Source organism: Diadema antillarum, unplaced genomic scaffold, assembly GCF_040938485.1.
Source record: "Diadema antillarum isolate AM-2024a unplaced genomic scaffold, OU_Dant_1.0 seq00000814_RagTag, whole genome shotgun sequence".
NCBI classification, from domain to species: Eukaryota; Metazoa; Echinodermata; class Echinoidea; order Diadematoida; family Diadematidae; genus Diadema; species Diadema antillarum.
In genome coordinates this window covers 1-22,922 of record NW_027271693.1, presented here as the reverse complement: position 1 = coordinate 22,922, position 22,922 = coordinate 1, and the positions used below count along the sequence as shown (strand labels likewise).

General features: G+C 39.1%; 1 pseudogene; it reads right to left on the bottom strand.

Moving 5' to 3' along the window:
* LOC139739734 (uncharacterized) overlaps positions 1 to 21,767 on the bottom strand; it is a 59,741-nt pseudogene extending 37,974 nt beyond the window's left edge.
* Positions 21,768 to 22,922: the final 1,155 nt, after the last annotated feature.

Genomic DNA, 22,922 nt, shown 5'->3' with positions numbered 1-22,922 from the left:
GACCAGAAAGCCAAGGAAAAGTTTGGCCAAACTTTGTTCTAGAAGTTTCATCATATCCTTGCCACTCAATGACTTCCCTTCCACGGCTTGCGCCATGTTTACGTTCGGTGGGCCAGGCAAGACATAACAGGGACCTTGGGTTTACCCATCGACCATGGATTAACTTTCATGATTTTGGCAAACTGAAGCAAAGAGATTATCACACATTTTTATTGTATTTGGACGCAACATGCGGAAGTTACAGAACTTTCTAGAACTTTATGGAAGTTTCAGGAAACAGTGACACTGGCCTCAGTCACACTGTGGTGATATCATTAAATCTCATACAGGTCTAGATCTCTTTACTAATTTCCCTTTTTTGCGGAAGGGGGGAATAATATGCACAAGAATCATATCCTACATATTGAAGCATTGTACTGTATGTACAGTTGCAATAAAACCAACTTTCCTGACAACTATGACCTAACATGTTATCTCTCAGTGATAATACGAGCCCTCCCCCCCCCCCTTTCCAAACTGGTGTCAAGTACCTTGACTGATTAGCAATCATTTAACTTCCATTGTCATTTGAGATAAGATATTGAGCAGTGCATAGTTTTATTTTCTGTAAACTTGCTATTGATCTGAGCTCCATACACTGCGTATAATTTCATCAGTCGGCACGAAACAAAAGTTTGACTGAAAAGTGAAACTGCCCCAAGTTGCTTTTGCACACATCACAAATCATCCAGGGTGACTGAAATATGCATATTCGAGTGAGTCGGGCTATGACAATATCAAAGACCTTGGAATAATTGAAACTAGAATACTGTAAACATCCTTATTTTCACACAAATTAAATTTCCACTCTAAGCTGCTCAGAAACACGTTCATGGGTTCTGAACATTAGCGCTGCGCAGTGGCCTAAATGCATGTTTTCTGATAAGTCACATACACACATGCATAAAAATAATGTTTAGACATTCGCGAAATTTAAAAGCGACAGTTCTTGTCTATTACATGCATTGAATGCCAGTAGTGATAATTCAAAAAAAATTTCATATATATATATATATATATATATATATATATATATATCTTGCTTTACAGTATACTTTACTGCATAACATGCATACCAATGTTGAATATCAAGCTTCAGTTTGAAATATACAAGTACACTCATTTGATTTGACTCATGCACACACTGATCAGTAATCCATTCACATATGTGGCCTGAACAGATAGCTACTAGCCAACACACTCATGTACTTTATCATTTATCAGCTGGCGAAACACATGATTCAATCCGTTCAAAATGTGCACAGCAAATCGTAAAGATATTTTCGCAGCTTTTAAAATTTGTGCTAGTAAAAAAAACCACAAATTTCACGAGAATCAATGTACTGTTAAAAATTTTGTATTTGATGCAATATTTGGTACCCTGGGGTACCAAATGAAAATTCACTATTTTGTTGAATTATTTATTTTTTCAGTGCTGTACCCTGTGTTACCAAAAAATGTGTAAAAATAATTTCTAGTATCATTATACACAAAAACATTTTCTTGTTTGTGATTATGCAACAATCAATGCATGCAAATTATAACTTTTTTCTTTCTCATTTACATGCTCTGTTGTAATCTTCACTGTTTAATATTATTGTACATGCTAGTATTGTAAGTACTGATGTCATTATGTTGACTTCTTGCACAAGTACAGTGCGTACAGTACAGGAACTACTAATGGGAATGAGTGATAATGACAACGAGGTGAGTTTGGGGATTATCTAGTGATTGTGTAATAAATGTAACTGAAAAAAAAAATAATAATAATTCTTGAATAATTGCTCAGTGAAATTTGTATTATCATTGTGATTAGATTACACAAGTTGATATGGAAGGAAAATTGGGATCGTTATCACTGCGCCGATTTATGCCGGTGTTGCTGATGAGAAAATAGTTGCCATGACAACATTGCACAACTGTTTGACAATGAACACGAGATGGCGCTTCACAACGCCGTACCCTGAGTTACAACAGTACCCCGGGGTACAGCGTGCCGGATCATTGACAGCATGGCCGCCATCAGGGGGTTCATAATCAAGGGCAACTTGTCGAACTTAACCCACTAACTCTTCATACCATATCAATGGTATTCCCCCCCCCCCCTCAAATTTAATTCAATCTTGATTTATTCAAAACCAGGAAAAATGACTGAAGCATGCAATGTTGACAGGCGATTGTTTAGGGAGGGGTAGGCCCCGGGGTGTCAAGGAAACATGGGGTTGTGGATAAAATACTGTAAAACGAGGAATGTTCGTGTGCATTTTAATTTCACAAATTTCGCGAGCGCCAACATTCGCAAAATTAAAATGCATGCAAAAGTTCTTACCTACATAATATGCATTGGATGCCAGTGGCAAGTCGCAAAAATTTCATGCTGCGTGAAAGGCCGTCGGCTCCAATTCACGAAATGTTCATGCCGCAATATATCTTGTTTTACAGTACCCAAGCTTGGGATCTATTATCTCTCTACCAGTTCTGACCCCTCTCCCCAAACTTTGAGGGAACTGTCAGCTAAAGTGTCACTGGTATACCACCATGACAGCACAGGGGAAGTGGTGCTATAACTATGTGTGTGTGCCAACAGAGTTGCATCCTAAAAATAGGTCATTCGGAACCAACTTCCTCGCTGATTCTTCCGGTTTCTGATTCACTGGCTACCTTTTGATCCACCTGTAGGATTGGTACAATTCCATCATGATTTTTGCTTCTGTGGTGAATTACTAGAAGCCGATACAATTTCTTCCCACAATCACGGCAACTTCGTACTTCATTCAAACTTTTGATCCGAATCATTTTCTACATTGATAAAGCACCTGTTATCTTTGGTTTGGATCATACAGAAATATTTCAAGCATCAAACTATATGTGTTAATGGGACATTCTCATTACATTATTTTTTTCAAACAATAAGATAGTAGCATCTACTTGAAAAAAAAAATGGCTGACTATAACTGGCTGTTAAATTGTTACATATAGGCCTACATGTTTGGTGAGAAACACATATGTATCATCATCACAGAAGATGCATTCACATTTAAGGTTTAAATACCACAGTATTTTCTGTGGTACTGTAAAAGTGGAAATTTTCGCGTTGTTGAAATTTTCGCGCATTTCGCACAATCAGAAACTAGCGCGAAAATAAAAGCACGCGAATATTTTTTCTTGCCATATGTTCCTGTGCGTGATGTCTTGATTCCGCGGAATCAAAAACACGCGAAACTCTCCTTAACCGGCCAAGCGCGAAAAATTAGTCACGCGAAAATATCCACTTTTACAGTAATACGTAATTTGAATGCAAATACGCCACAAAATACACCACGAAATACCGCATCATATGCTGTGGCAATTCAAACTCTGCACAAAATATGAATGTGAGAAATATGAATGTAAATTGTGTCATGAAGCAGGCCTACTATATCTCAAACAGCGGTTTGTTTCTCATAAAGCGAGCCAACACACTCACTGTCTTTGCTCCCTTAAGAGATATGCGCATGTACAGCGCTTACTGAAAATACATTGGTATTTCGCAAGTGAGAACAGTGCCACGAAATTACTATGGTATTTAATACTGCAATGATTCAAATGTGAACACACCTAGATAGAGATTCATGCTGCAGGAATGTGAATCATGTCAAGTGCTCTATCCACTATCTCCCAATTATGCACCATTTTTCCATTCTCATGTACAACATATAAGTTGTTGCATGCAATGTCCATTGCATTTTGCACAGCAGTGGCACTCCGTGGGTTAAGACAAATATTGGCATATCTAGGTTATTTGCTTGTATTTACTTGGGTGTGGGTGCAAGCATGTACAAGAGTGTGTGTGTGTGTGCCACTTCTACACTTCTGACAAAGCCAATGGCGACCCTCTGTCTGCGGAATGAACATAAATATTGATTAATTTGGGACACAGCTGATACTTCAAGGCTCAAAGGTCATCCACTCCAGATCACAGAAATGTCGATGATTCAACTGCCTCCTTTTGCTACAGAGCACACAGCTTGTAATTACAGGTACTAAATGTCACACAAACTATTCTTGGTATGTATATAATGTATGTGGAAGTTTGGTTGTGCAAGGGAATGGGTGATACACATGAATATATTCAAAAATCTATGGGCATTTTCACCCTGATGACATAATAACAAGCTATTCAGTCCATATGTCATAAGTGAGTTCCGATACTTCGACCCCGTTTACAGTGCAGGGCTGGGCCGAGCCCGTATTCAACTGCGGGCCCCGCAATTTTGTCCATTTACACTGCCGGGCTCGGCCCGGGCTTTTAATTCAAACCTTTCAATATTTTGTCGTAGTGGCGCTCTGCTTGTCAACAAACGCAATTTGGTATAGTCTGGTTTCCAGACCCTTTGCCAACTGAACTCCGCGCGGTGACAAAGTCACCTCCTTTGCCGAAGGAAAAATCCTTTGCAGGACAAAACCTCCTTAAACTATACTAACTTTTGACGTTGAGGGCGTTAATATCCTGAATAGCGAAATAGTACGGACAGAGGGTCTGGAAGCCAGACTAAATTTGGTACCGCATTTGGCCCAGTTTGCGTTTATACTGAGAAAAGGCCGGGCTCGGCCGCGACTCGGCCGCGGCCAAGACCACCTCCAGAGTGTGGCCAAATGCGCGGCCAATTTTGGCCCCGCATTTGGCTTTTTGTGCGTTTACACTGAAATGAAGGCCGGGCTCGGCTGCGGCCGAGCCCGGCCTTTTCGCTCACTGTAAACGGGGTCTAGGTATCCAGTTTGTATTTACAAGATTTGTTGCTATGTGAGGCAAGCCTCCCTGTTTTCAGGGACCTTTGCTTCATATGTATAGGCATAACCTTTGCATATTTCAGTAAATCAGTTGATATTCATCTATGCTGAGGAATCATTTTCTCGTATAAAAAAAATGTGAACCAAAAAAAAAATTCTTGCTGCATGGTTCCAAACTTTAAAAAAAGGGGAAAAAACAATGAAAATCTTTTCACCTGTCCCATGAATTGAAGATTTAATAATTTTGAATTGATGTGCGGACCAGATACGACTGACTCTGTAACTGCCCCTTCTCGATGTCTCTTCCTGTTCTGTCCTGTCAACAATTGTATGTCTGTGTTTCCCTGATTGTTTCTGTGCCTCTGTGTCTGTGCCTCCATGTGCTTCCATCACTCCGCACTTTATTTATTTATTTTTTTTTTTGGGGGGGGGGGGGGGTGTAAGCCCAATATATTGAGTGGCCCACATCTCTTACAAGCTTGTCTTTTACATGGGCCTCTCTTTTCCAACAACAATGAATTTGAACAAATAGATTCATACAAGTTTTTATGCACTTGCTCATTTTGTCTTCTGCTTTCATATATATATGTTTATCTATTTTGTACAGCATTGATTTGTTATAATTGTTGTGTCTGATAGAGTTTATGTCATGACTTTGGAAATAAGATTTGATTTGAATTGAACTGAATTGTGTCGGGAGCTCTTGCCATACGGAGAAAGAAAATCAAACAAAAACATTTCAGTGATTATAAGACTCCCTTCCTCTATCTCTCTCTCTCTTTCTCTCTCTATCTTGATATCTTTCTCTCTCGCTCCCTCTCTATCTCTCACATGTTGCTCTCCGACACACAAAGAACACCTGGGCAGCGTGCCGCATAAGCGAGTTTGTGATATAACGCTTACTGCTACGTGCGACAATAAACTCTGACCGATGTCATCCCAAGGGGGAGACAGAATACCGCACATATCAATTCTCACCTGACTGTTGATTTATGAAGAAAGGGAAAGAGAGAGATAGAAAAAAAGAAAGAAATGCCCATTTCACAGCAGGTGGTAACTGTCATCACACAACAGGCTAAATTTACGATATGTTAGCTAGCTGATGAGGGATCGCTTCTCCGCCTGCGTGCTACATCAAGTAGTCTGCTCTGCACTGATAGAGCTGCGTGGCAAAGCATGGAGTTACAACAAAGCAGCAAGATGTTACCCAGTCCAAATGCATTGATTAACATTGTTTCCAGTTAAACTGATCTGAGCTTTACGCAGGGTGCTTCATAGCTTTTTCTTTTAAAGCCACTTGCCTGGTTGGGCAAGCAGATTTTCAAATCATTGCAGAACACTAGCCCAACCATAAATTTTACTTGCCTGAAAGTGAAAAAGAAAAGTCCATAAATATAAGAGATTGATATGGAACATCATGAAAAGCACATCATTTTGATAAACAGCACACTTTGATTCACACCAACAGGAGGAACAAACTTAGATTTGAATAGGTGTTGGTGAGTTGTATGGCATTGCATTGGGGTTCTTCACCTAAGTGTTGGAAAGTTGATGAATGTGAAATGCCATTGAAGTTGTAGGTCCCTGTACAGTCAAGTCATCAATGGTTGTAACAAGAATTAATGAGCCTTGGGCAAATTTCACACCAGGCAGGGTAGGAAAGGGGGGGGGGGGGGGGCTGTTAAATGCAGTACAAGTATACCGAGGCTAGTAGCACAGAGCTGCAATGGTCTATCTCTGCACAGAATCAAATGAGAGAGAATACCAGAATGCAATATGGCTTCTGCAGTTCTGTATCATTGCTCACATAACATGTATAGTGAGAGACATAAATGGATAATGACAGGGGGAAAATAATCAACGCAAGCACAAAATCAGTTTTGCTACCAGTAATTCCACACTTGCTCTGAGGGCAAGCTTGATTCGTGGAGTAAATCGGTTGCAGCAATATGTGGCAGGGGGCATCTGCCACTCAGACACAACAAGAGAGGGCTTTAGCAACTTACTTCTTTGGCACAAACACCATGCAGCCTCAAATCCTCTCCCACCCTCACAGAAAATCCTCCATGTGATGTCCTATAACAATCCAGATAAATATGTCTGTCTCCCTTTTGAGCACAAGTCACATAATAATCTGCATATCTCACATTCCTGGAGCTCGTCGGATGGACGGTCAAATCAGCAGGAAAAGCTTTCCCCGTTTCCTCTACCCTCTGCACAAACTGCCTCTCAAAACTGGTAAGCGCAAAAACACAATCAACGGGAATCGACTTCACTCAGTAATTATGTAGCTGGCTGGTTAGTTTTGATTATATTCAGCCCCAGAGTGGTGGCATCAAGTGTCATAACTGGCAGACTTGCAAAAATACACGGAGCCTCACTTCACGCTTTTGGATTGGTTTTGAGAGAGGGAGAAAAGATACATTGTAAAAGAGAGAGAGAGAAGTTGAGACCAAAGAGAGCTGTTTGAAGTGCAAAGGCTGACTGAGTTTACACCTATTGCTCTGAAACAATGACAATTCTCAACCGACCTTGAACACAGCCACTGAGGGCGCGCTGAGGCGTAACATTTGACTGAGCACATTGTCCGCAAAAACCCTGAGCAAACAGCTGGCACTAAAGGCTACAATGACTGGGACCTCCTCCTCCTCGACAGACAAACCCACGGAAGAATCAAACTGCAACAACCGGTGAGTTCATCCATGTGATGGTGTGACAGAGTGACAGCCGTTAAGTGCCAACGTTCCGCAGACGGTGTGTTCCACCGCTATCATAACATCCTGATTCGAGTCCTCCTTCTCCATGGGAAATTTGGCAAAGGTTTCTAAACTAATCTCCAGTTACTGAAGAGTATGACATTTGATATATAACTCAATCAGACTTGAGCACAGACTATTTCATGTCTTCCTCGACATTTTCTCTTCCCCTTTCTCTTTCACTGTTTATGTTGTTTCACAGCTGAAAGAACCATACACACAAGTGCTAAGAAATAGCCCTCATTTTAATCTCTAATAACTAAAGTGTGTCTTGCAGTTGATCTCACTCACACTTGAACACAGACTTTAAAGGGATCGTATAGTTTTGGTTGAGACTTAACTTCAGATTTTTATCATTTTTTTTTTTTTTTTGGTGAGATAGTGAGAAACCTCTTATGAAATATGAAAGAGCTTGTAATTCCAAGAGGGATTCAATGTTTATTTGATGAAAATTGGTTTTGAAATGGCCGAGATATCCAAAACAGAGCGATCGTAGTAAAGTGTGGGACCCACATTTTATTACGATCGTTTTGTTTTACTTTGTTTTTGGATGTTTCAGCTATTCCAAACCCGATTTTTATCATATAAACTTTGAATTCCTCTTAAAATGGTATGCTCTGTACTATTTCATAAGTGTTTTCTAGGTATCTCACAAAAAAGTTAAAGCCCAATTTTCATCTCCACCAATACTGTACCATCCCTTTAAAGCCTTCTTCAAAACATCTGATGTGAACACTTGCAGATTTTCTTTTCTAACTAACCTTCTAACTATCAAGACTAACTCTTGATAAATGAGATATTATGCATTGACATGAGATTACAGAAAAAGTGTAATATTTCTCAAAATGTTTCCTTCTACATCAAGAGCTGGTTTCATGCCATGTGGTCACAAGTCCAAGGGTCAATATATGGGTCATCTTGGTGTCACCCATTCAGGACTGACCCCTTCTCTTCAGCCATCAAGACACTTTCATACCTCACAAACTAAGCTCTGGTGGGTGATCCAAAATAACCAAATTTTGGCTCATGTGAGCCATGAAACACACACTCAACAATAACAACAACAAATAAAACAACAGCAGCAGCAACAACAGCAGAAACAACAACAACAACAACAACAACAACAACAACAACAACAACAACAACAACAACAACAACAACAACAACAACAACAACAACAACAACACAAATACAAAATACAAAATACAAACAGATACACAAGCCCAAAGCATTAAATGCAGATGTGGGAAAAATTTCTACCAGCTCATTGCCATAAAAATACCTTTTCCCTGGCAATCCCACAGGCAATTATTCGACAGCACCATTGGCATTTCAAATTTTGCTGAACGTTATTTGTCACCACATCATTCGTCTTCACTTTCCATTCGAGGAAAGCAGCAAACAATGCCAACAATCAAAACAGCTTTACCACTACCTGCACACACCCATTCATCAAGAGATAAGTTCACCAAGGTAGACTGCTGGTCTCTCAGAAGCCATGACAAGCCTGTTTCATTCACGGATGTGAGTGTGCGTATGTGTGCATGTGCGAGAGGGAGCATGGCTATCTCTTGTAATGAACACATTTCCTGTTCTCTGGTTGTTCGTTTTTTTTTGCTTGTTTTTTGTTTGTTTGTTTGGTTTTTTTTTTTTTTTTTTTTTGGGGGGGGGGGTCACAACACTCACCTCCAGAGGGCGGTCTACTGATGAGCTGCACGTAGTCGCCGGGGAAGTATCCTATTGACTCCACAGCACCGCGCATGATGGATCCCTTCCATCGCCCGTCGGGATTCCTTTCGAGGACCTGGGACGAAACCGTGGTTACGGGATGTCAGTCAATAAAAAAGTGACTAAAAAAACAAAAACCCACAGCAAACAAACATGACAAAAAAGAAACTCAAATATCACTACAATGTCTTGGTGCATTCCAAAAGATAGAATGATTTTATAACAAGGTAGTTAGTTAGTCCTGAAAGCCAGATTCCAGCTGAGTGAAGATCATTTCAGAATGTATGATTTTTGTCTCTGTTTTTGTAATGATTTACATAAGTTTATAGTTAGTGCTGACTGCCCAGTTCACATTTGGTAAAAATAAGTCTCATTTTTTTTTTTTTTTTTTTTTTTTTTGGGGGGGGGGGCTTTTTATTGTTTTGCTTTGTTTGTTTGTTTGTTTTTATCATTCATACACAAATTTTTATCAACCAAGTCTTGAGTGAGTTGATTGCTTGCTTTAAAAACAAAAACATAAATATAGTTATTTCACATCTGAGTCCACCACATGAGGGCGCTAAACTGGTCACACAAATTACCCTGATTGGTGGCGCTTTTTGCTTTTAACCCGTTGAGGACGAGTCCCGAGTATACTCGGGCAAGCATCTATGGGAAATGCGTGTTGTAGCAAAATCAAACCGTCCTCAATGGGTTAATTGTTAATCAACTGCAGTGCTAGTGTAGTGGGAATTATAAGATCTGCCACGCCCGAGACTAGAGATCACACTATACAGGAAACTACAGATTACAGTTGCAGATGATGACTTAGAAAACATATATCACTTTGACAGCAGAGGGCACTGAAAGCAGCACTGCACATTAATTCATCATTAGAACTCTCAGAACGAGCTAGAAAGTTATGAACCTTACAAATTACCACACCTGTCTTGCCACAAGGTGGCGCCATTGCATTTGTTAGATTACTGCAATAACAAAGACAGAAGTGGCATCACATGGAAGACAGGTGTTTCCTTGTAGGAAGCAGGAACTTACAAGCATCCAGAGGATTATTTTATGAGCAAAAACACTTGTTCAAATCATCCCACACTCAGCTTTTCATGATGCAATCTTACTTTATCTTAATGGCCACTCTGTATCATACTTTATTAAATGCTGCCCTCATTTTTCTTTCTTTCATTTCTTTAAAAGTTAAAAGCTAAGTGCATTTACCAATGATCATATGATTGAATGGCAAAATACAAATGCATTCTTCAACAAATCATTACATGCAATTTCATCATTGTTAAAAGATACAAAGTTTGAATAAAGATTGTCTGAGAGCGTCAAGAATTCATTGATTTGAATAAAAGAGTTCTTGACGATGTTAAAAGAGAGCATATTATAATAATCATGGCTACATATTTCTTGTAATGGGATACAAAGTGGAGAGGTCTGGCACATTTCTTAGCTACATTTCTGAGACCTGTACTCAGCAATAAGGTTACAATAACAAATATATCATACTGTGCAAAAACACAGGACTGAAAGAAGGCTGATTTATCATTTTTTGTGTGTATGTTTGCAGAGCAGTGATTATTTGTCAAAAAACATCCCTGCCCTGACAGATTGTTACTGCACTAAACACACACACACAGCTAGTCATCTCAGTAGTACAAATAATCTACTGAACTAGATTCTGAAAATGCCTCCAAAAAAAAAAAAAAAAGGCCAGTTTTCTTCTGCAAAACCATTCTCGGCACTGTTTGAATACATAACCTGTATTTTTGGGGTCGGGTCTGTCACCGACCGGGGGTACACTTACCGTTAGAATATCGCCTGCCTTGAAAGAAATCGCCGACCGGTCGTGGATTCGTGAGTAGTCCTTTATTGCTCGTGCCTGGAAGCCACCTATTGCCTCTGTAGTTACACAAATGAGAAAATTTTGGAGTTATGCTCTGATCTGTTCCTCCGGTGATAATTTCCCTTCATTAAAATAAAACTGAATTTTACCTTCCCATTTTAACTTTTACCACAGAAGTGGAGGTTTTGCATGATCAATTTTTACCACTTGATCAACTGCACTGAACAGGACTCGCCTATGATTTTGCAAATGAGGGTGCTCTCGTAAAACTTCAACATCTTGAAGCATACATTCATTTTGTTATTTTAGGGGCAGTTTAGCATAGTACACTTGATGATGATTTCCACACTGCAAACTATTTCACATTTATGGTGTATCATAGCAAACAAATGAAGCGTAATGCTCATAAAGATATCTATACTCAGTACATGTCATGATTGTATACAGTTAAACCAACATAAAATGGCCATTGCAGGGGAAACAGGTCATGTGACCACTATGGATAAGCGGTAAAAAACGGGATAGATCACTAGATAGAAATATGAATGAACAATTTAATTGACATCGAAACAACAACAACAATTTCAATATCCACATTGTGATGTATGCCAGGCATGTGACTCATAAAAATCAAATTAATTACATCTTATTCAATTGTTCATTCCCATTAACATTCTGCCTGAAAGATCTCTGAGGCCGCGATGACGAAACACCTTGATGTCACAGTTTAACACACTGCATGATCTATGCCACCTGCATTCACACATAATTATTTTACAAAGATGTTTGTTCAATGAGGATGGGCTGGTTTTCAAATCAGCTGCTAGATGTTATTTAAAAGAATGAATGAAACACCTCACAAGTGAAATTGATTTTAAAAAAATATTCTGTATGCCTATGAGTAAATATAAATAAATATGAATACAAGTATATAAGTATGCATATATATATATCGTCGCTGGGGTGACAAGACCTTGTATCTGCAATTTTGGTGAAACAAATGGATTAATGGTCAAATAATGGGTTAAGTGATGTCCTGTCCAAATCACAACTGTCTTACTCCAAAAATGAAGCCACCACGGCATGTCAAAGTAAAGGCTATCCCATTCACCACAGTGCTTTGGCCGCCATGTTTTTTGGCTCTCCTGAACATTTGACATTTTGTAGATACGAGGTCTTGTCGCCCCAGCGACGATATATATAATTTGCAGGTATCAACTGAATATGCAAGAATGCACATATAAAATTCTTCACGAAGTGTGAATAGTTTTCATTGCACACAATAAAACAGATCATGTATTATTGAGATAAGGACAAGATCAAAATACTGCATACGCCATATATTTCGCGAGTCTAAATTTTCGCGAATCGGGAATTCCCGACGATTTCGCGAGTGGTTAAATTCAGGATCGTGGAGTCCTGTACTGAATGGAGAAGAGTACACGTGTACGTCACATTCACATCGGGATCAGAGTCAATATTTTCGCACGTCTTTAATTTCGCAAATAGCACCTGACTCGCAAAATTTGCGAAAATAAACACCTCGCAAAATATATACAGTATTAAATACAATATACAGTATTAAATCTCTTTCAGTCATAGATTCTTCTGAACAAACTTATACACACTCTCCTACTTCTTGTTACAAAATATGAATAAAGTTGAATGACATGACTTCATTAATATACAAGAGATCTTTCTAAGAAATGCATTCATACTGTTCATGAAATAAAATGAGGAAACTTACTCCAACACACATACAAAAAAAAATGAAAACCAAATATATGGCAGCCTACATGCCTTCAGATAAACTCTTCAAGACAAAAATCCAAATCATGGCAAATCTACTAAGTTTTGGTAGAAGCAATCCAATCAGTCTCATATGATTCAGATTCTTGACGCCTGGCATTCTCCTTAAGGGGTAATGAAGTCAAAAGGAGTCTGAAACCTGAAGACTACCATAAACCTGTCGAGGGGCTGGCGATCAGCTCGCTAACCAGAGGTAAGTGAGCCGATATTAGTCCGAATGGCAATCCGGAGAACGGCAAGAGCAGGTTGGATGCCAATTACCGAAACATTCATGTCGTGATAAACAAAATGTCAAAGTGTTTCCCACGTCGGGGGACACCGTTTCGAGCCTGCAGTGACATGGAAAATCGCGCTCGTATTACTTTGGCAATTACGTGAGGCCCCCCATCAACTTGTTGGGCGAGCACCGGATAGAGAGTGTCAGTGGATGTGCTGGGGTTTTCTCGATGAGACAGATTTGAAAAAAAAATGTATGAATGGATGGCTATTTCAAACTAATTTACGAACTGCATACTTCATGTAAATAAGGACCCTGAGAGTCTTGACGGAATTTCTTAGCAGCTTTAATTTGTACACAGATCCTGTTGCAAGGCTGTCTTGTGGCAGAAATATATCAAACTTTACCTAACACTTCTATCTTGTGGCAGAAATATATCACATTTCACCCAACGTCTCCATCTCTTTGCCGAAATATATCATCAAACTTAACTCAACATTTCTATCTTGTGGTTGAAATATATCAAACTTTACTCAACATTTCTTCATCACTTACTCACTTTTACAAACAAGTAATCACATATTTCCCTCTTTTTCTTTGTCTCTATTACACCAACTGGTATTTTTCATTTCCTGACAAATTCCAGTTCAGATGGACATAACTTTCCTTTAGCAAGTCAATGACAGCAGAATTATTCCCTTTGGAGAATAAAACTTTTGTATGTATGGGGTGTTGCATTTTTTTTTTAATGTTTTCACTATTTTTTTGTGGGAGTTGTCTTAAAAGATGGACTTATCACCATGAAATCATTAGGTGGCATGGTTGCAAAATAACATCTCATGTGTTTAAGATAATGTTATCCTTTCAGCAAATTAATGCGATCAGAATTATTCCCTTTGGAGAATAAAACTTTTTTATGTTTGGGGTACTGCATTTTTTCTATATATTCACTATTTTTTTCTTGGGGTTGTCTTAAAAGATGGACGTATCACCTTGAAATAAGTTTATTTTCCATTAGGTGGCATGGTTGCAAAATAACATCTCATGTGTTTAAGATAATGCAATCAACAGACAAAGACAGCTGTTTCAGAAATAATGTACTTTCATCAATTGAATGCTTGAACAGACATTGTGCACTGTTGCAATGACATCTATATTTGCAAAATACAAAAATTATGGTGGGCAACAGAAATTACTAAATGAAATTAATACAGAGCGCAAGAACTATTAAGTCAAACTTGTTCTCAGAAATTTCACTGTTCACTGACATTATAAAAAATTTGTACATATATTAATTTTTAGGGGGAAAACAGCTGCAGGTAAATGCAGCCAAAATTTGTACAAACTATAGTTGCCAGAATACAAAAGTGTAATGACAAGACTGCAAAGACTATGCATGATATGGCACCAGTTTTCTTTTCTTTTTCTCCTGCAAATTGCCATTGAGAAAATGTCATATTTACTTTTGCTAAACATCTCATTTCAATCTGTAAAGTGTGACAATTTTCACTATGGATATGAAATACCCTATGAAAGAATTTAGCCCATACTCTGATCATGAGGACGATGACAACTTTGATAAAAAAACTAGAAATGTCGCTATGGTGACTGGTATGCCTCCGTCATAATGCATGATTCTCCTACTAGGTCTATAGTTCATGTGGCCAATGTGTGATTACATTTTCACAAAATTGGAAAAATATTTAAAATTACATGTTTGTCACAAATGTGTTGAATGTTCACCTTCCTCAACCTATGTTTAATTGGATGAATAGGAGAGCATGTATTTTGGGGTTTAAGAACTTAACTTGACTTTGACCCTTTCATAAGTTTATGCATTGAGTAATTTTCAAGGCATGGAGAAAAAATTTGAAATCACCTCTATAGACTACTGTGCTAGAATTATTCTCGGACCGAGAATAAATGCAATTATCATAGATATCTTCATAGTTAATGGGTTACTTTCATTATTTTTGCATTCTTGTTTGTTTTGTCATCCATCTGAACATAATTAGACTGGTCAGGCAGCTCAGTTTTAGAATTTTTTAAATCGATCAAACACAATGTTAATCAGTGGCTTTTAACTGAAGTTTATGGGTCTAATATCTGTAATATTATAAAAATATTTCATTTTTGTTATATCATAAGGACCTTTGTGACCTTTGACCTTTGACCCCAAAATACCAGTGAATATTTGTCTTGTCATACTCTACCCTCACACAAAGTTAAACGTTCATGTCTAATAGTATGTAAAATACTGTACCAAAAGTTTTTTTTCCACAAAATAACCTGTGACCTTTGACCTTTGACCCGTGACCCTAAAATCCAAACAAAGTATCATCCCCCAGGATATACCCTCATACCAAGTTTGATGTAAAACCACCACACGGTTCTTGAGATATCAACAAAAACAAAATGGGACGGACGGACGGACGGACGACCCGAAAACATAATGCCTCCGGCCACTTCATTGGCGGAGGCATAAAAAACCTGTTTCTGTGCGTAAGTCTGCAATCAAAAGTCAGACATTTAACATATCCCAAACCCATTTGTGCCCCTTGCCAAATGACATCATTTTATGACTTGATTACACACTAGCACCCTCAATCAGATGGAAATAGCATAGCTTTGTACCAGATTAAGGTTATGAAAATATCTACACTGAAAAAAATAACACTAAAAAGCACCTAAATTAACAAAAAATATCTTTGCAAAACAACTCTATCTGGTGCAAACTTTGGCTCATGTTAACAGCTTCATCATTTAATGTTCCAGATATTAAGAATATTCCTCCAACAAAAATGATTTCATAACAGATGCTTTATCAGGGAGCATCAAAAAAAAAGAAAGAAATTCAGTCTGTACTGCACTTTTGCAAGGTCAGCTTGATTATCTATGCATAATTGATGCTTTCATTTTTGTCGAGCGAAGGGGGGTAATAATTAACTTTCTCACTTTTCAGTTGAATCGATGGGGGATAAAATAAGTGTTCTCTATGGCTCAATATTTAGTGAGCTCTGAAAACCTTATCCAAATACTATGACTACTCTGGCTGTGCACACCATTCAGAATTTGATTATTAAAGGCAAAGTACAGAAATTCATACACACTTTACAATACTTCCAGAAGAGAGAGATAGAATTTAAAAAAAAAAGAGAGAGATCTACCCGGTATACAGAAGGAGAGGGCGTGTTTTCTCCTTTATAAAGTTTGAATACGGCTTACTATGACCATTCATTATACAGCAGCAGTTTTAACACTTTCAGATATGTGACTGCATAGATACATAACCATGTGAAGCATAAAATGACACCTTAGAAACAAAGAAACTTCCTGAAAATGAAATACAACACTCTAGAAGACAATTCCATGGAAGTCCTCTGACGTCACGTTTTCACGATATCATGCAGGAATGTAGCCAGGCATTATTCAGGCTGCATTTCAGGAAACAAACTAGAACTCATCCCTGACCCATACAGCAAGCTCTATGGCACTGCAGCACTTTATATTTCATGGGCTGTATCCGCTGTGGGCAACCTCAAGCCGTATCCATGGCAACCGTCATACACCGGCCATAAAACCCCAGCCACACAGTCGCCATCCTCCACACTTCCCATTTTCTCTAGATGCACACACTGGGCATGCATCACTTATACCAGGGAGGTAAGAATTTTCCTCAACTACAGCCAGATAGACAGGATGAGCTCGTTTCAAAATGATTCTGCTCAGGTCTAATGGATGAGTTTCTAATTAACAAAAAGAAATGAAAACTAGATTAATTTGACTAGCACTCATGGAGGGATGCCTCCATCTTCTCAAGTGATAGCTGTGATCTTCTCAAGTGATAGCTTCAGTATAGGGCACCATCATGAATGGCCCTTTGGGAACTTGGAGATGTGGTCCATCATTCATGACCTTTGGCTTGGGGACTGACCTTCAATGGTCATTGCAAATAGGAAGTAATGTTCAAATTCCTTCCTGTCCTTATCAAATCATATTTCCCCAGGACTCTGTTAGCTGAAACTTGTGATGGAAAATTGCATTTTAAGCCAAAGATATGTGACCTTTAACCTTAAAAGTTCAATGTTACCCCAGATATTTCTTATCTATTTATGTATTTATATTAAGAGAATCAATACTTTGAGATGGAAGTAGACTTCACTCTCTGCAGTGTATAAAAACAATAATTCATATGGCAGTCATATCAAATATCCAATGTCCTGTTCTCATGAATATCACACCTAACAATGGCAATCCCTCCATCCTGAATTTAACTTACAGGTATCAAAACATTCAAAACTAGCATTACACAATTCATAAAGTACCTTAGCTGCCACTGGAGAATATTTTAGTGGTTTGGATTTACATTTGATATATGACATCACGATACACAATACTATCTTCTCAGAAAATTTGACGGGTCTGGCAAGCAAGACTAATACTTAAGTTTGGTAATCATACTAATTGTTAGCCAAACATTACGGGCTATACGCATTCTATCATGTTGAAGGTTATCAATTGTAAATGTCCAGCTACCAGTTAGACAAATGATCTGAAACTTGAATGCCCAGATAATCACTTCATTTAAAGGCTGCATTGTCTCATAGGATGTTTACATCAAACATCAATTTCATTACGTGGGACCAGGCATGTATAGTTGCTCTGTACCCTTGAATTTCTACATCAACCAGAAACAAAAGCTTAACCATTTAACACACTCTTTTGCTGAACAAAAGCTGATGTCTTGGATGTCAAAATTGCATCTATCTCCTCAAATTTGCAATTCAATTCACGGAGTTGGTTCAGCCTGGTTACCTTGTTTGTGGGATGACTAAATCTCTCTGACAATAGATGAAACCTGAAATTTTGATGTGCATGCCTCTACAACTATTCACATGACGGGCTCGATTGTGGGAGACGTAAGAGGCACAAAAACAGATACTGTCAACATTGGGAGAGAGGGGATATCTGATGCTGCATTGTATAAGTCATTTCCTACAAACCAGGGGGCGGGGGGAGCTGTCTTGAACCAACAAAAACATTGCATTGCCAAAAGTGTTAAGTCGCCAGGATTTGATTTTTGCATATTTTGTGAATTACTGTAGGACTGCAAATTTAACAACACGCGAAAATGCCGCCATGCGGTAGGCAAATAGTGCACTTATGATAGCCTCTGTGTCAATTCGCCAAAACAGTACCACGCAAAAATGTCTGTGACCTCCTCATTCGATACAGATATTTGAAAATATCTATAAGCGAAAATAACAGCTTATACACTATATTAGCACGCCAGATAACAAAGACTATGTGATCAATGGGGAGGGATAATTTCTGTATGTTTACTGTAAAACGAGGAATTTTCGCATGCATTTTAATTTCGCGAATTTCGCATGCATTTTAATTTCGCGAATTTCGCGTGCATTTTAATTTCGCGAATTTCGCGAGCGCCAAAATTCGCAAAATTAAAATGCACGCGAAAGCTTTTGTCTACACTACATGCATTGAATGCCAGTAGCAATTCGCGAAAATTTCATGCCAAAAAAAAAGGCTGTCGGCTCTAATTAGCGAAAATTTCATGCCGCGAATATATCATGTTTTACAGTACCCCCACGTGGCACTAGGGATCTGTCACTTTTGAGTCTTGAGAGTGACCCCGGTGCTCCCTAGTAGACTTTGATCATTTCATAAGTGTCATTCTTAGCTTTCTTATCAATGAGGTACTCCACCGAATGCAGATAAGATTATCCCACTGAGAGAAGGGAATGTGGAAGTCGTGACATGAATCAGACATTAAGTTCCCATCATTCACTACCATCTCCCACCCCCATCTAGGTACTAGCGGAAATACACATACACCTAACACAGTGGGATTGGTATTGTGCTTAAAATGCTGACATACTACAGGGGATGAAAAAATTATGACCTCTAAGCTAGGGTTACATGCAAATGGTTTACCATGAGGTTGAACGAATGATAAGTAAGGCATCATCCATTTTTATAGACTTTCTATGAAGTCATACAAAATCCCAATGTTACAAATGTCCACTGCTGTGGACAGCAGTCCAAATGACAACTTGTGGTTGACTTGACATGAAGTCATGTGAAATCAGAAGCATTCGGAGCCCATTTAAGGAAGGAGAGAGTCGACGTCGCCTCTTCTTCTTTCCCTGTCATTTCTGAATGTTGCAGAAGAAGCAGTAGACCCGCCCATCTTCTCTTTCACTGTTGGTCTGTCTGTCTGTCTGTCTTCTACATTCTGTCTTGTCTGTCTGTTTGTCCGTCTCATGTCTGTCTGTTTGTCAGTACTGGTCTCTCCACCAATCTCCTTCATTTATCCATCAGGCTGTCTAAACAGGGCCTTAAAAACGAATGAGCGCACGGACGAGGGAGACTTGCGAGTCAATAGCGCGGCGAGGGAAGATGCCGCTCACTTCATTTCGGGCGATAAAGAGATGTTTGCCCCCCACGTGCGAGGGGGAGAGGCAATAATCGGGAGCGGGCGGAAGAGAGAGGGAGAGAGAGAGACACACACACACACACACATACACGTACATTGTGCTCTGTCGCTTTGGTTGCTCGAGGCAAAGTGAGCAATTCTCTGGCCAAACTTTGCACAACATTCTGTGTAGAACAACTGCATTACAATCATTAGAGAGAGAGAGAGAGAGAGGAGGGGGAGGGGGAGATAGAGTGAGTGTGTCAGAGAAAGACGGAGAAAAGTGAAGAGGAATACAAAGGGAGGAATAGAGAAAGCCAGTGAGAATGTGCATCATTTCATGCTGAATGTATACAAGTAGATGGGCACGAGTCTCCCAACCCCCTCAGGGGCCCAACCTGCCAGCCGTGTTTATTCCTGACACTCACAAGTCACAGGCACAGCCAAATCAAAAGCACACAGAACACCTTTCCACTCCACTCCCCTCCCCCCTCCCCCTCCTCCGCCATCCTTTTATTCCTTTTCCATCCAACTTTCAAACAAGCTCTACATCATTATTTGCCCATCTCAGAATGAAATGCCAAGAAACTAATAAAGACTGACTTATCGACAACCACTGGAAAATGATTTCACTCCTGATTTCTTCAACAAATACAGTGTATGTCTCATAGAAGGCATCAAAAAGACAGGAGATTTATATGTGCCTTTTGTTGTTAAAGGGATAGTACAAAAAATATAACATTATGTGATTTCAGTGAATGCATATAAATATCTGTTGAACACAATATTGAAGTTTGAGGAAAATTTGTTCAAAATCTTGAGTTTTACTGAGTTGGTCAAATTAGTGTGCCATTCTTATTGGATAAGAAGGCTACAACAATTCATGATGTCACACACTAGTGGGATGATATAAGAAAACATATGAGTCATTCAACAAAGTACCATTTTTTAATAAAAAGTATTGACTGTTTAGGACAATGTTATTTCTTATGCTTTTTGAAGGGTGGCAAATAAAGTGATCTTTCACTATGATTGAAAAATCAATCACTTTTGAATAGCTCAAATCTGTCATACTTCCTCAAACTGTACGGATAATGTGTATTACTAGCTCTGCATGGATCCATACATAAATGCTATGAGTAAGTTCCTGGTGATTGCTGAGCAAGAAGACTGTAATGATTTTATGGTAACATTGTTGAATGATTAAACCTCCAGGCCATTTTTGCTGTTGCTTCTTTTTGCTTTCTGTTTGGACCCATGAGTTTGTTGAGTGTTGGGAGTCAAGTTAATGTTTCCCCAAAACTTCAACATGACATGACTCTGCTAGATGAGCTTGAATGGAGTCTGTTCGTCACATTATAATTGAAGCTGCCCCATCCCCCCCCCCCCCAACCCTTTGCCGGTCCTCAATCAAATATTTGCTGTGAAACAAGAGGGAGAGATGCAGACAGAGAGTATATTAGAGAGAGGGTATTGAAGAGAGAAGACATGGATACAGCATGATTTAGTTTTTTGTTTACCTCTCAATATCTGCTTGATATCCTGCGCTGCCCTCGTGGGCGTGAATTTGTTGACGATGTCTAAGGCTGTTTGGCTGTGCGAATTCTTCTTGAGGACGTCGATGCCGCTCTGCGAACGAGGAAGAAAGGAAAACAACAACAAGAAGATATGAATATAAGAGAAACAGATCTACAGAGAGAAGAATATAGGTCATGAACAGATATATATCTTGAGGCTGTATGACAATCGGCAGCGCTTTACATGATTACACTCAACGGATCCTCTGTGTATCAAATGCAATCCAATCTTTAAGGCAGTAAAGTTTAATTTGTTTCATGGCTTAAAGTCAGCATACAAACTGCAACAGTTTACAGCGCATTGGAGTTAAAATGATAGAACACAAAGTTTTAACATTTCCAATATATCAAACTTTACCAGCAATAATCGCAAGGAAAACATAACATGTTGCTTTCCCGTCACGATACCTTAAAATCAAGTTCCATTACAACAGAGGAGGGATTCTTTTCCTATATATTGGAATAAGGTTTCATTTACCCAGGGTAGCCTCTTCAGTGTTGCCACAGCTCTACCAGAGGGCCCTGCTATTATCATTATTATCACCCTAGCATTGCCAGGTACCCATTTACATACCTGGGTCAAAAGAGACATAGTGAGTAAAACATCTTGTCCAGGGCTGTAAGCACTGGGCGAGATTCGAACTCGGGTCCTCTGATCGGGAGTCAGGAGTCTTATCCACAATGCTACAGCGCCCCCACTTTTAATTTCCTAGCCCCTCGTCTCCATATCAATACTACATCCCAATGATAACCCGGGCAATCACCCCTCTGACGTTCTTAATACTCGCATCACATTGCAAAGATGCATCTCCACATCTCATATTTCCTTGTGAGGAACGCATCATTTATTGAAGGAGGAAAAGCAGACTGCATTGTTTTATGAATACGCATACAGGCAAATTCATGTTTTCATGAATTGGATCGAGACACCCCACGTGGGTGGAAAGTTTCTGAAAAGAGTGAGTTCATGCACATGGCTCTCAAGAAATAAAGTTGTCCTGTTTTTCCCTGATTCCTCCTAAACATTCAGAGGTAATGCAGCCTTACTATTGTTCAGGTTTCTACAGAAATTAAGCGTGTGCTGTTGGTCACCACCATCTCTTCCTTGAGGTTTTGCTGGCCCTGATAAAGCTAGAAGCCATTTAATTCTTCACAATTCGATTTGACTCTACTTTTACAAATTGGCTGCAAACAAAATTGCATTAAAAATGTGACAGCTTTGCTACAGTATACAAATGATGCACAGGATAGAGTGCGTTAGTGTAGGCGTATAGTGCACTCGAGGGTATTTACAATTGTGAAACATGCACGAGGCGAAGCCGAGTGCATGTTGCATTACATTGTAAATACCCGAGAGTGAGCTACGCCTCCACTAACGCCACGAAATAATCCTGTGCATCATTTGTTTTATAAAATGGGTCGAAAATTCGAAAACTAACAGCATTTTTCAGCGTTTTTCACGTACCTTCGTGGGTCAAGACGTCGATCCGAAGATGTTCGTCCCAAACATTTACGCACGTCGCACTTAGAAATCCCGCACATACAGTATAAGTATGATGGGGGGTTGGGTTTCCGGACACTTAAGTTCCCGCATGAAAACTTACTTATTTTACATAGAATATGCACCCTTTACCTTAAAGACTTGATATAGACTCCTCATATAGGCCTACTAGACAACATACTCTGAAAACGGCGTGAGAATTAACCTGCTAAATCGTTGGATTTGCCCTTCAAAGTGACTCCATGT